Consider the following 12,156-nt stretch of genomic DNA (forward strand, 5'->3'; position numbering starts at 1 on the left):
AAACGTACCGCCGTCCATCGCAGTCACTTTCCGGCCTGTCGCGGTGGTATAGTTTTTGTTGCGCCTCTAGGCACGAGGTGGCGGATACGATTCCTGGACGCTGCGACCACATTTCGGGAGGAAGCGAGGGCGGGACGTTGAGCCCTAAAAAATGCTCGTGTACTTAGGTGCACGTTAACAAACCGTACGTGGTCAAAATTAATGCGGAGTTCCCCACTAATGTGGGCCGCATAATAATATCGTGGTTTTGGCATGTAAGACCCCCAATTTGAATTTCTATTTTATGCGTTGTCGGGGTAGCGATGGACAACGAAGCTTCGCTTTAAAAATAAGTTGAACCACGATCGGGCATATATAGCAATGAAATATTCAGGTGTGTTAAACAGTCGGCCGAGTTCCTGTTAGTATAGGCATGTGCAGAAACTGAAAAGTTAACACACGAGCTGAATCTTTCTTGCGATTGAATTCATGTTCGAATCGAGAATTCCCTATTTCCGACTTGTTCAGGATTACTTTCTTTTCGAATATACGGGATTCACGACTCTCGAGGTACGGAGACTAGTGCAAGCGAGCCACCCGGTGGAAGCGAGCCCAGTTGCGGTTTATCCAAATCATCATGATGATAGAGATTATGATAAAATTTTGTTACACTGGATGGCCCGATAATTTCCAGTCATTCAATAAGAATGCCTCGCTCTTAGGCACCACATATACGGATTTGTTGCCACAGTTTAGCCGAAGTACTTTATTATTTCATCACTCTCGCCATGTTTCCATCTTTTTAAAACAATGTGCAGTCCATGCATTTTTTGCAATGCTCTCCGTCAACGAAAACTACACTCTATGCGTGCCTGGTGACGCGCTCTTCTGTTGCTTCGTGACTGTAATTATCGTGTAGCACAACATAGCCGTAAGCTGTCGTTCAATTACGCGACCTTCAGTTGCGAGCAGTGTTGCATGCACGTGTCCTACAATGTAAGTACAAACCGAATCGGACTCGAGGCTTAAATTTCACTTTGTTTAGGAACGAAAAAAAAAAGGAATCCGGCAGCAACTCAGCATGACGGTCGACGCTAATGCAATTGGCATTGTAGCAATTTAGCCACACGCCGTACTGCCACCGCCGATGATCGTCACGTGTGAACCACGTAATGCATCCGGGCTACTCTCTCGCGCTTCCATCTGGGCACGTTGCGCCATCTAACGGTGCCGCCGCGTACTCCGCGCGCGGTGCGTGTGCGAGTGTACTATGCTTAGACAAGTTTGTATGAACGTCTGTGACGCAGGTTCGATTCCGCACTGCACCGAATAAACTATGAAGGTTTCGTTTGTCGCTGTAGAGCGGCACATGTCGAGTGGTACGTACCCAGTTCACGTCAAAGAGGATACTACAAACGCACCGGCTCCAGGTTGAAGTTGCAAAACATGACGAATCACACCAAAGCGTGTCCGATACGGTTAGCATCAAACCCATTTCTCTCAGCACGGCTGCCCGATGCTCTGCCGATTCGAATGTGACTACCCCGTGACGCAAGTCTGCGCGAAAGAAGTTAGATACGGACAGACATATATCAACTCGAATGAAATTCCTGGAGAATGCGAATGGCAAGAAAATGTTTTCCAGTAATTGATCCTATGTTATATTTATATGCTGAAATAATAGAGGAGATGTTACTTTTCCCAAATAGTTGTATTTGATTCCATTCTGTAATTTCGCTATCGGAATGCCCTTATTTATTCATTACGTGAGCCGCTACTCAAGCGAAACGTTACTAGTATACCAAGGTGTGTGGATATGAAAGTGAAACGGATTGGTGGAAGTTCTGTCGCTACGCAAACTTCCCGCGAATCAATCGTCAACTGTCGAAGTTACAGATTCTCTGTCGGCATACAGCTGTATTAAGTGCACTAAAAGATGTAGTCACTGCAACTTCACAGCAATAAATTTACTGTTAGACAACCGCGGGTTATATTTAAACGAAATCTGATATTTATTAGTGAGAACGTCTATAAATGGACTTTCGATTCCTGTTTTACCGGATACAGCTTATGTCACTGCATTGAGATACATAATTTCTTGCCTACAGATTGATTTAAAGAAATTATCTCTGATAACATATGAAGACTTTCAGCCATTCAGCGTTTGGGTTTTGCTGGAATATACAGTGTTGATCTTCTCGGGAGTTCGCAGCTACATGCACCAAATTACGCTGTCGCATCCCGCAATTGAATTTTTATTTACATAGAACTGCTCTGTTGATGTCCCCTCTATGCTCCAATAGCAAAAAAAAAATTATATCAACCGATCAAGTGCTTCTTTTTATCATGCCAGCGATACTCAAACTATAGAAAGATATTACTCGAAGCTTGTTTCCAAAATTGGGTAGGATTAAGTATAAAGGTAATATTATCATTTGGGGTCTCTACAATACGCTACACTCTACGCCGCTAGACTTGTCACAGGCCTTTGTTGCACAATATTTGATTTTTACAGCGAAACTGTTAGCCCCTCGGTGGTCGGCATTTTTCGTGTCCGTATACGGTAGCAAAAATGTGGGCCGATCCCTGCGACAATTCTGCCCAATAGCAGTGGCTCGTACCTCCGTAAGGCAGAGGCTTCAAGCAGTCAGAAAAGTGAAGCGAGCAGTGCATACATTCTTTGGAATCACGCATGCAACACACAGAACAGCATACGTTTCAATAAAAAACAAGCAAAAGCAAGCATCCGAGCCACATAAGTGATATGGCGCTCCTGACAACAACGCGGAGTACGTAGCCCCCCCCCCCCCCCCATACGTTTTCCAGTAAAGGCTGTTGCGCAAGATGCCGCGGCGACGTCAGCTTGCGATGTGGGGAGTGACGTCGATAGCCTTTGGTATATAAAAGAACCAGCCTAGCAACTGGTTTCAATGTCGTTGCAACACCGCTGTGGGCGGCGGCGTGCTATCGAAATTGCAGTCACTCCCATCACTACCACTACTCTAAGTTACTGTTGCTACCATTACTTTAAACAATAAGTTAGGCAGCACTTTGCGTTGCATCACCTCAGCAGGGGATTGAAACGTACGCTGTTCTGCGTGTTGTGTGGGTGATTTCAATGACTATATGCACTGTTCGCTTCACTTTGCTGAGCGCTTGTAGCCTCAACCTTATGGGGGTATGAGCCACTGAGAAGGTTGCGCATTTATTTTTTGTTCCACTCGACTAGACGCAGCGTTTCTGTGCGTTGTTTGCGTGATTCCACTAAATGTATCACTGTACGCTTCAATTTGCTGAGTGATTGTAGCCGCATGACGAGAGGAACGAGCCATTGCATTTTTCGCTTGCTTGGGGGAGTTTGAGCCATTGCTGATGAAGGAAGTTTTTTGCCATTGAACCGGACGACATGTTTCTTCCAAGGTCATCGGGGGTATGAACAAGTTAATTAAGGCTTTCAACTTAATATAGCATTGCATAGGTCACTGCATTGCTCAGCGGTTGTAGTGAGCATTTTCAACAGCTTTGCTCGACATTCCCTTTCGCAGGGCTGGGACGGCGAGTAAAGTTTTTAACTGAAGCAAAACGACTACCCTGCTAATTATTGTAGCTTTAATTTACCTATCTGAGCAACAACCATCTCATTGAAATCGGTTTCTTCAAATTCTTCGTTAACATTGTATTAATTATCTTCTTGATAGTAATCTTTCAAAATTTTCCCTTCAGTTAGTCTGACTGCTCGCTGGCATACAAGTTTAATTATTCCTTTTAAGTTTAATTATTCCTTTTAATTTGCCTTTCTCATCTTGAAATAAAAATTAAGCTATCTCCTGCCGCTCGATTCTCTGGCTATCTCCCCCAGTAGGTACTAGCCATAAAATAGTATCATCATCATTATAGTGCAGCGTAGTAACAAAGCTACGAGGAAAGCCTCGATCAGCTCGCCCCCCCCCCTCTTCCTTTCCTCCCTTTTGCCGATTTTTCTTGCTGCATATCGTGCGCTGGACCTATCTGTGTCATTATGCGCCAACTCGCCTTGCTCCCTGCCGATTCGCGCGTGTCCCGTAACATGCATCATACCAACACCACATCAATTCAGAAGCGCCACCATGCAGCTTTTAATGATTGTTCACCGCTGAATTAAAATCCTCCCGTAGAGAAAAGGCCAGTATGCACCACAGCAGCCTCGGCGGCCGTCGACACACTGTCACGTGGAGGGCTTCTGCTGCTGGGGGTACGTCCGGTACCTCGTGACTACTTGCTGCGTGCCACCCTGCCACTGCGGCGCAGCCATCAACGCTCCGCCGCTTCTGTGGAGGTTCGCGTTGCTGTAGTTTGCGGCTGCCAGCTGATATGAGGGTCCGGGGAGGCTCATCACCGCTTCTGAGGTGGTTGCGGAGGTGGACACCGGCGAGAGCATGGTTTGAGAGGGATACGCGACGGGCGCCGCCATAATGGGAAGCACCATGCTCGACTTTGGCCGGTGGATGCACGGAGCGGGCATCGGGGGCGGCAGAACGAAAATGGGAGGTGGCATCGGCGGCCGTGGACGTCGCCGGCTTTTCTTGGAACGCACCATGATGGGGACCGGAACTGGAACTTCTATGCGTTCGGGTTCGGGTGGAGGCGGCGGTAGCGGTGGAGGAGGTGGGGGAGGGGATGACGGTGGTGGGGTGGGTGGCTTCTCTTTCTTCTTCTTCTTGTTCTTTTTCCTCCTCTTGACGAGTTTCTTGCGCACAACCTTCTTGACTTTCTTCTTTTTCTTCTCGCCGACGGCCAAGAATATGATGGTGATGACGCACGCCGCGAGCGAGCTGAAGAAGCCGAATATGACCGCGATGGCGAGTGCCATCCAGTGGCCCACCAAATCGTCCGTAAATAGCGGGCACGCCGCCGTCATGTCTGTGTCGATAATCTTATACGGGTAGAAGCAGTCGCCGATAGGCACCTTCACCGTCTTAACCTTCTTCACCGCTTTGGGTGGCACCGGTTTTCCCGGCTGTTGTTTCGGCTTCTGCTGCCACAGGACCTGCGACTCCGCGTACGCGGCGTCTTCCACCAGCTTCTTGCCTTTCTTGGCCGCCGGGCACGCCTTCAGATGTGCGATAGAAGTCGTGCCTTTGGTGGCGCACTTTGGATGCACCTCGCTGGGAACGAGCCTGCAGAAGGGCTCCGGCCTGCTGGCCAGCGGCCACACGCCGGCGACGCCCTCGTCGAGTATGGCGTAGGAGCCGCCTCGGTACGGCGCGCACAGGTACGTTTCCGCCAGCACGCAGACGTTCAGCCAGCGCGCGATCATGGGCAGAGCGACGAGCAGGTGACTCAGCAGCAGGATGGCGCCAACCATGAGCACCAGCGCCACGAAGACGGGACTCTTGCCGCCGGCTTCGAGATTCTTCGTGCGCCTGCTCCAGGCGCCGCAGGCTAGCAGTGCGGACGCCACGGCGACGGCCAGCGCGCCTCCCAGAATGGCCATCTGGAACATGGCGAGCGGCCCGGTGAGCATGCCGATTAGGTTCGCGTATCCGGAGAAGCTGCTCTCCCAGGCCGACAGGTTGCCCTGGAGCCACTTGATGCTGCTCGTGGTGAGCGCGAGGACCTTGTCAATGTCCTTGGCCGCTGGGTCCTTGGCCTCCTTTACCTGCAGCGCCGTGATCTCGGTGTAGTTGCGCAGCAGCTCGAACGTCCACGCGTAGGCCTGCGGCGTCTTCTCGTTGAGGCCGTCGCTCATGCCGTACCAGGTGCTGACCATGGACAAGAGGCTGAGAAGCTGGACGGCGGCGCAGCTCAGGAGCATGAACTCGCAGATGAGCCACGGCAGCAGGCCTACGGACGACGCGTGGCGCCGCATGGTGAAGGCGCCCAGCGGCAGCACCAGCAGGAGCACGAGCAGCACCAGGCCTAGCAGGATGTAGCAGAAGAGGCCGACGCGGCTCACCGAGGGCTGCTCCGTGTCCAGGTAGCCGACTAGCGCCGTCATAGTGCCTTCGCGTGCCAGCTCGCTGAACAGGCCGGCATTCTCCGGATCGGTGGTCAGGCTGGCCACAATCGAGCGCCCCTTGCTGTTGAACCAGGGGCTAGAACCGCCATCGTTGGACTCCATGTCCAGCTGGACCAGCACCGGCTTCTTGGCCGCTGTGGCAGGAGCAGGGCGGGCTGCAGGGGCGGCCATGGCGCTTCGGGGGTGGACCACTCGCTCGAGTATCTAAGGGACAATATTCGACGCCGTTTCCCGGTCGTTCTTCGCGGAGAGCGCCTGAAGCGAACGTGGCATGCGCGCCCGGCGTTCTTCTTCTTCTTCTTCTTTGGCACGAGACGCGGGTGTCGGTAATGGTTGTTTCTCGTGTTTCTTTGCCGTCTCAGCGTACTCACAGTAGATTGCCCGCTCTTCGCTCTCAGATTTGGTTTTATTTGTTGCATATGGGGGGCGGGGGAGACAAACAGGAGGAAAGACAGGGAGGTTAGCCAATGTAAGTACCGGCTGGCTACCCTGTGCTGGGGAATGGGGCAAAGGGAATAAAAGGAGAAAGAAGAAGAAGAGGAAAAAGAAAGAAATCGGAAAATTCACACAGTAGCTCGATATTACGCGAATGGCTCAACTCACTAAAGACGATTGGTCACAATCGGGCCGGAGTAGGTAAAAATGGAAGAAAACCAAAATGAAGTTGTGGGAATTGAGAATGATATTATATGAATACTAATCGTTAAATAAATTCTCAGGCGATACTATATTAAAACTTGAAGTTCGTATCTCTGTATCCTATGTGGAAAATAAAACAATAAAACTAATATGGCAGCCTCCTTGTTTCACTCACGAAATAAACATGGCATCGCATACGTCCCTATTGCAACATCGTAGTGCCGACAACCCAAGAGATAGTACCACAGGAAGCGTAATGCCCAATCCATGTTTGCGAAAGGGACCCCACAGTAGTCCTTTTCTTTGCACGTCGAACCGGCGACATTCTATAAAGAAATGCTGCGTAGTTTCTAGTTCTTTGCAATGATAACATTTACGGGAAGGAGAACGGTTGGAATACTAATTAAACATTGGAAATGCAAAATTGACTGCAAAATATATTGCAAAATTGACTAATTAACAACAATTCAGTAATTAACTATCCATCTAATTATCTTTTCGCCCATACTGCAATTTACAAACTCTAGCAGTGGACTTCGCAAGGCGCATCCACTTGGAACGAATTCTCAGGACGACACCAGCTTCGATGTATATATTCCCGAACTTTGCGGATAAATGTATTGGCGTTCCTGTTACTTGCGTGCTTCAGTGCCTGAAACGAAGTTTTGTTGACAAATTAACTGCAACACTAATGCATTCTCCGTAAAGTTCGGGAATTTATATCTCGAAACTGGTGTCATCTTGAAAATTCGTTCCAAGTGGATCTGTCTTGTGAACTCCACGGCTATAATTTGTGAACGGCAATAAAGGCCATAATGTAATGAGTTAAAACTGAATTAGGGAATTTTTGCAAATGAGTCGATTTTGCAGCTCGATTGTTTGTGCAAGTATTGTCCGCAACTTCGAGTAGACCAGCTCATGAACTAGAATTCTGATATCTGCCACAGGCAACTTTAAAGATTTTTGACAGCATGCGCTGAAACACCATATTACATATATATATATATATATATATATATATATATATATATATATATATATATATATATATATATATATATATATATATATATATGTATATATATATATATATGTATATATATATGTATATATATATGTATATATATATATATATATATATATATATATATATATATATATATATATATATATATATATATATATATATATATATATATATATATATATATATATATATATATATTCCGCCATCGTCGTATCCGGGACCTCACGTGGTTGTGTCCAGCTGCAATTTGTAGTGAATAATAACAAAATCACTATGATTTCGAGTACGCGTTTCATTACATCTGGATGAAATGTGTGGTAAGTGTACACATATCATACGTAATAAATGTTTCTTCTAAACGGTTTCTTTCTCACTATTGAAAAGGGTGTTTGGTAGAAAGTTGTGGCTTAATTCAATAACGGGGCATAACTTTTACGTTGCAGTTTAATCACATTTTATTTCTTCACTTGCACTTCGTTTCTCTAAAGTTGTGAACGAGAGCATTCTAGCTCATTGTTGCATCTGCTACTAAAGCATTGGGTCGGGGTGTCTACAAGTTCATCTTTAGAAGCGGCCGGAACAGCTTGACCATTCTGCGTTTGTTACTGAAATTTCCCGCCGTCCACTGCGTGCGTACGAGGGACGTTCAATAATGATTACTCCTGACCCACTTCCTCTGGACTGAGGACTGAGCACTAAAGTAAAGGTCTTGCTTGGGTTAGTTGGTTCATGCTTGAAGTAGTAAAGGCAAGGCGCAGAAAACCAGGACTCAGGAAGAAGAACACAAATGGTCCTGTCGGCGCCGGTCCTGTCGTTTGTGTTCTTCTTCTTGAGTCCTGGTCTTCTGCGCCTTGCCTTTACTACTTGAGCACTAAAGTTGGCACACCTCTATTTGTTTCTCTGCGCGCGCATCTGTAATTGCTTTATGCAGGTGTAAATACTACTCTTGTAGAAGTCCCGAGGTTGGCTTTTGAGTCACGGCCTCACTTCGACGATGAGCATGTGGCCATCAGGAAGGTGACTGTTTTTAAAAAAATATCTTGCTTGACGTAAAAAGGGGGAAATTTCAGGACACAAAGTAGGGGGGGGGGGAGTGGGGGATATGACAAAGAATTTCACACTCACAGGAGCTTGCTTACATTTGTGTAACATGCGAGTTGCGAGCAGGAGCACTGGCTTGCAAGAACAGGATGCCTATTGACAGCATGCCACGTCTGCCTAATTTGCTGGCTTCTTCTAACTTTGTCAGGAAAATGTAGGTTCTCATTGCGGTGGCCCCTTTCAGCAGGAATTTGTAATCACCATTCATTGCTGATCCCAAAACCTGGCAGCACCACCTGGCAAGCTGAAGTTTGCACGCGCGCAGTTTGAGGAGTCTCAGTGCTTTCACTCTTTAGATTCACATTTACTGTCTAGGTGACAATGTTGAACCCATATTCCATCCCGTGCAGCCAATCCCGTGCAACCCGTGGCCTAAATGAGACCTTCGTTTTTAAGGCACCAGGATTCTGTAAGATTCCACCTAGTGGAATGTCCATTTCGGCCGCTGCTGATGTGCTGATAGGATGAAGCTGTGCGAGCGAGGAAGAGACGAGCAGACCCAGCAAATCAGTGGTGGTTAAAATGGGCAGTCCACTAGGTGGACTCTTACAGAATACCCCCTGGTCTAAAGTTCACAGCTGCAGGTTGCTCGGCCTTCCTTGTGTAAACAGAAGGCAATCTTGGAACCCGATGCGCTGACACCTATCGAACGGGCAGATGTTTCTGAATAATATATTATATAAATGACCCTACAGTGATCCCGACCCCTTCAGCTAGTGCTGGAAATGTGATGCGGTGATATTACATTATAGCAGCTTCCATTTTTATGGCAGCGTCCCTATAAATGAATGAGTAAGTTCGACCAGGAATCGGTGCGGTTTCAACCGAGTTCCTTCCAGACTGGAATTGCCGATTCTAGTACTTAGCGACGTCATACGACAGGAAATTTCTTTCATACACTGTCGTCGTTTTTGGAAAACTTTGTTAACTTGTATTGCCTTTGAGAAAGAAAAGAAAACTAATAACTACCCGGCGCTTCACTTGATCCATGCTCCCACAATGTTCAGCTTCAGATCTGCACAAGGCCATTACCTATAAGAGCTGGATGTTTTTTCTGACCTATAGAGATGCAGATATAACACTTTGTGAAATTTATTTTATGCATGCCTAAGTGAAATGGGTCAGGGGAGATCTTTTTTTTGAACGCTTCTCGGATATGAATTTTCCTAGTGGAAGCAACATTTTCTTTAAGAAAAGAAAAGATACTAATAATTTCTGCAATGGAAATTGGCCCATGGGCGCGATTGAGTTTTATATCCTACGCATCTTTAAACCATGTTTCTTGATGGTTTTAGGCGGAGGTACGTGCGTTCAATATGAAGGTGTTCGGCGAAAACAAATCCGCTCGCGGCATTTGAATACTAGCGTTCCGATGGGTAAAACGTACAGCTGGTGGCCTGAGAATGCGTTTCAGCGCAAAATGGTTGATCTTTCAAGGGTGACAGAAACTTTCGTCTGAGCGAAAACTTGGTATACTAAACTTTCGCTTGGTCATTAAGAACGACGTGTCAGCACCACAGTTTGGTAGCATCCTGCCCACGCTTATGACTCGTCAAAAAGCTGCTGGTTTCGCGTTTGTGATTCTCGCGCTGCTGCCACATTGCCTTCCGCCTTTTTACAGCTTGATCAAATTTATTTTTCTTCATCCAAGTTTTGTAGTCTTTCTTGAATAACGTGCCAGCACATTGACATTCCTCACTGAAGTCCACTTGAGATCCTACGCACAACGGCTTGTAAAACGTTACACAGTATAAGTCCTCGTACACTCGCATCGTCCCCAGGCATCACAACTTGCGCACCGATCCCATGAACAAAAGCACGTCTGGCTCTATGCTCCTGATGAGAAACATGACGGGATGGTCAACGAAGAAAGTGTCACTCGACCTGGCGAAGCGATGGCAGTCCCGACCGCAGCTGCCACCGTAGCAGTGCCTCCCTCGTCTACTTGGAGCAACACCTTGTGTACCAGGTCAGACAAGTGCGTCATTACTTCCTTGAAGATTCCCGACAGGTCTCCTTCGTCTTCCTCGAACAGGTAATTAACGCCCATAGCCCTGAGCATGTCCTTCATGGAATGACCTGCCTCCAGCTTGAACTTGGGAACGGTCAACTGCGCGTCATTGTCCATGGTGAGATTTGCGAGCAGCGACACTAGGCTGGACTCCGACAATTTCTCCTCCAAGAGAGACAGTCCTTCCACGTCGTCTGGGAGGATGATTACCATGGAACATTTGCCTCCTTTGTAAAGCATTTCCACAGCTCAGGACTTCAATTTCTCAGAACGGCCGACCTTGAAGCTTCCCGCCTGGCTCATCATTTTCACTGTAACGCTCTTGTTGGAGTCCAGATGGAACGTCTGTGGCTTCGCAAGCATGAAGGGGAATTCCCCAAAACCCTTAAAGTGAATGGCGTTCATCAGGACCAGAACGGTCGTGGCGTTGACGCTTCCGGGAGGCAGCAAATCCTTGATTTTGTGTGCGGTGTGCTTCGAGACACAGGCGTTGGCTTCGTCGCGAACGCCTTCGGCTCTCTCCTTGAAGTCCACCAACCGCACGGAGGTTTTGTAGTAATCCTCCAGAAGCGACGTGTACTCTTCCCGGACCTTGTACCGATAGTCGCATAGCATTCGGCTCGCCATGTGGAAAGTGACGTCTGGTGCGTAACTAGCTACACCACTGATAAACTTCTTAAAGGGCTCGTGTAAGTCTAGATAGTACTGGAAGATGTTGGACATTTCGCGTGCGGTTATTCTGCGGCCGCCGTCACGAATCACGGAAAGTGCGATGCCTAGGCTGTACGGTGAGAAGAGAACATTGTCGTCGTTGTGCTCGGAATGTAGTTGGGCGTATAGGCTGAGGGAGAGCTTCAGCAGACAGGCACCGAGCACTTGTGACGGAGTCATGGCTTGACAGCTTCTGGAAATAAACACGCGTGCACAAAAAACACGTTAACGCTCGAGACTGAACTTGATAATATTTGAATTGATAAGTTTCTTGAATAGAATTCAAGAAACGTTTTCAACACGAAGAGTAACAAACAATGAGGTCTTCTGCCAAGATCACTGCGCCTGGCTTGTTGCGGGGTTTAAGGGAAAATGACGGTAATTGTACTGAGTTTCAAACGAGTGCTACGCTGGGGAGGTTAGAGAGATTTCCGCAGGGGCTGCGTTCGCACTTATAAGTAGTCCGGTGTTTCTCCACCGCTTTTGTGCGAACCTGTTCTTGATATAGGCTCAGTAATAAATAACAGAAGCTTTATTCCTCAAAAAACAAACAAGCTGTGACATACGGCTGCTAATCCTTTGTTCTACGTCCACGCGTTTTTAGATGTAAGTAATGCATATGCAGTGAAAAAAAATGTATGTATATACAGTGAAAGCTCGTTAATTCGAACTTCAAAAATTCGAATTTAT

The 12,156-nt window shown here is 47.3% G+C and overlaps 1 pseudogene; it reads right to left on the reverse strand.

Annotated features, from left to right (window-relative positions):
* Positions 1-10,528: 10,528 nt before the first annotated feature.
* LOC139047839 (ipis-1-like) lies at positions 10,529-11,478 on the reverse strand (annotated as a pseudogene).
* Between the last annotated feature and the right edge of the window lie 678 nt (positions 11,479-12,156).

The sequence above is a fragment of the Dermacentor albipictus genome, chromosome 7 (assembly GCF_038994185.2).
Source record: "Dermacentor albipictus isolate Rhodes 1998 colony chromosome 7, USDA_Dalb.pri_finalv2, whole genome shotgun sequence".
Taxonomy (NCBI): domain Eukaryota; kingdom Metazoa; phylum Arthropoda; class Arachnida; order Ixodida; family Ixodidae; genus Dermacentor; species Dermacentor albipictus.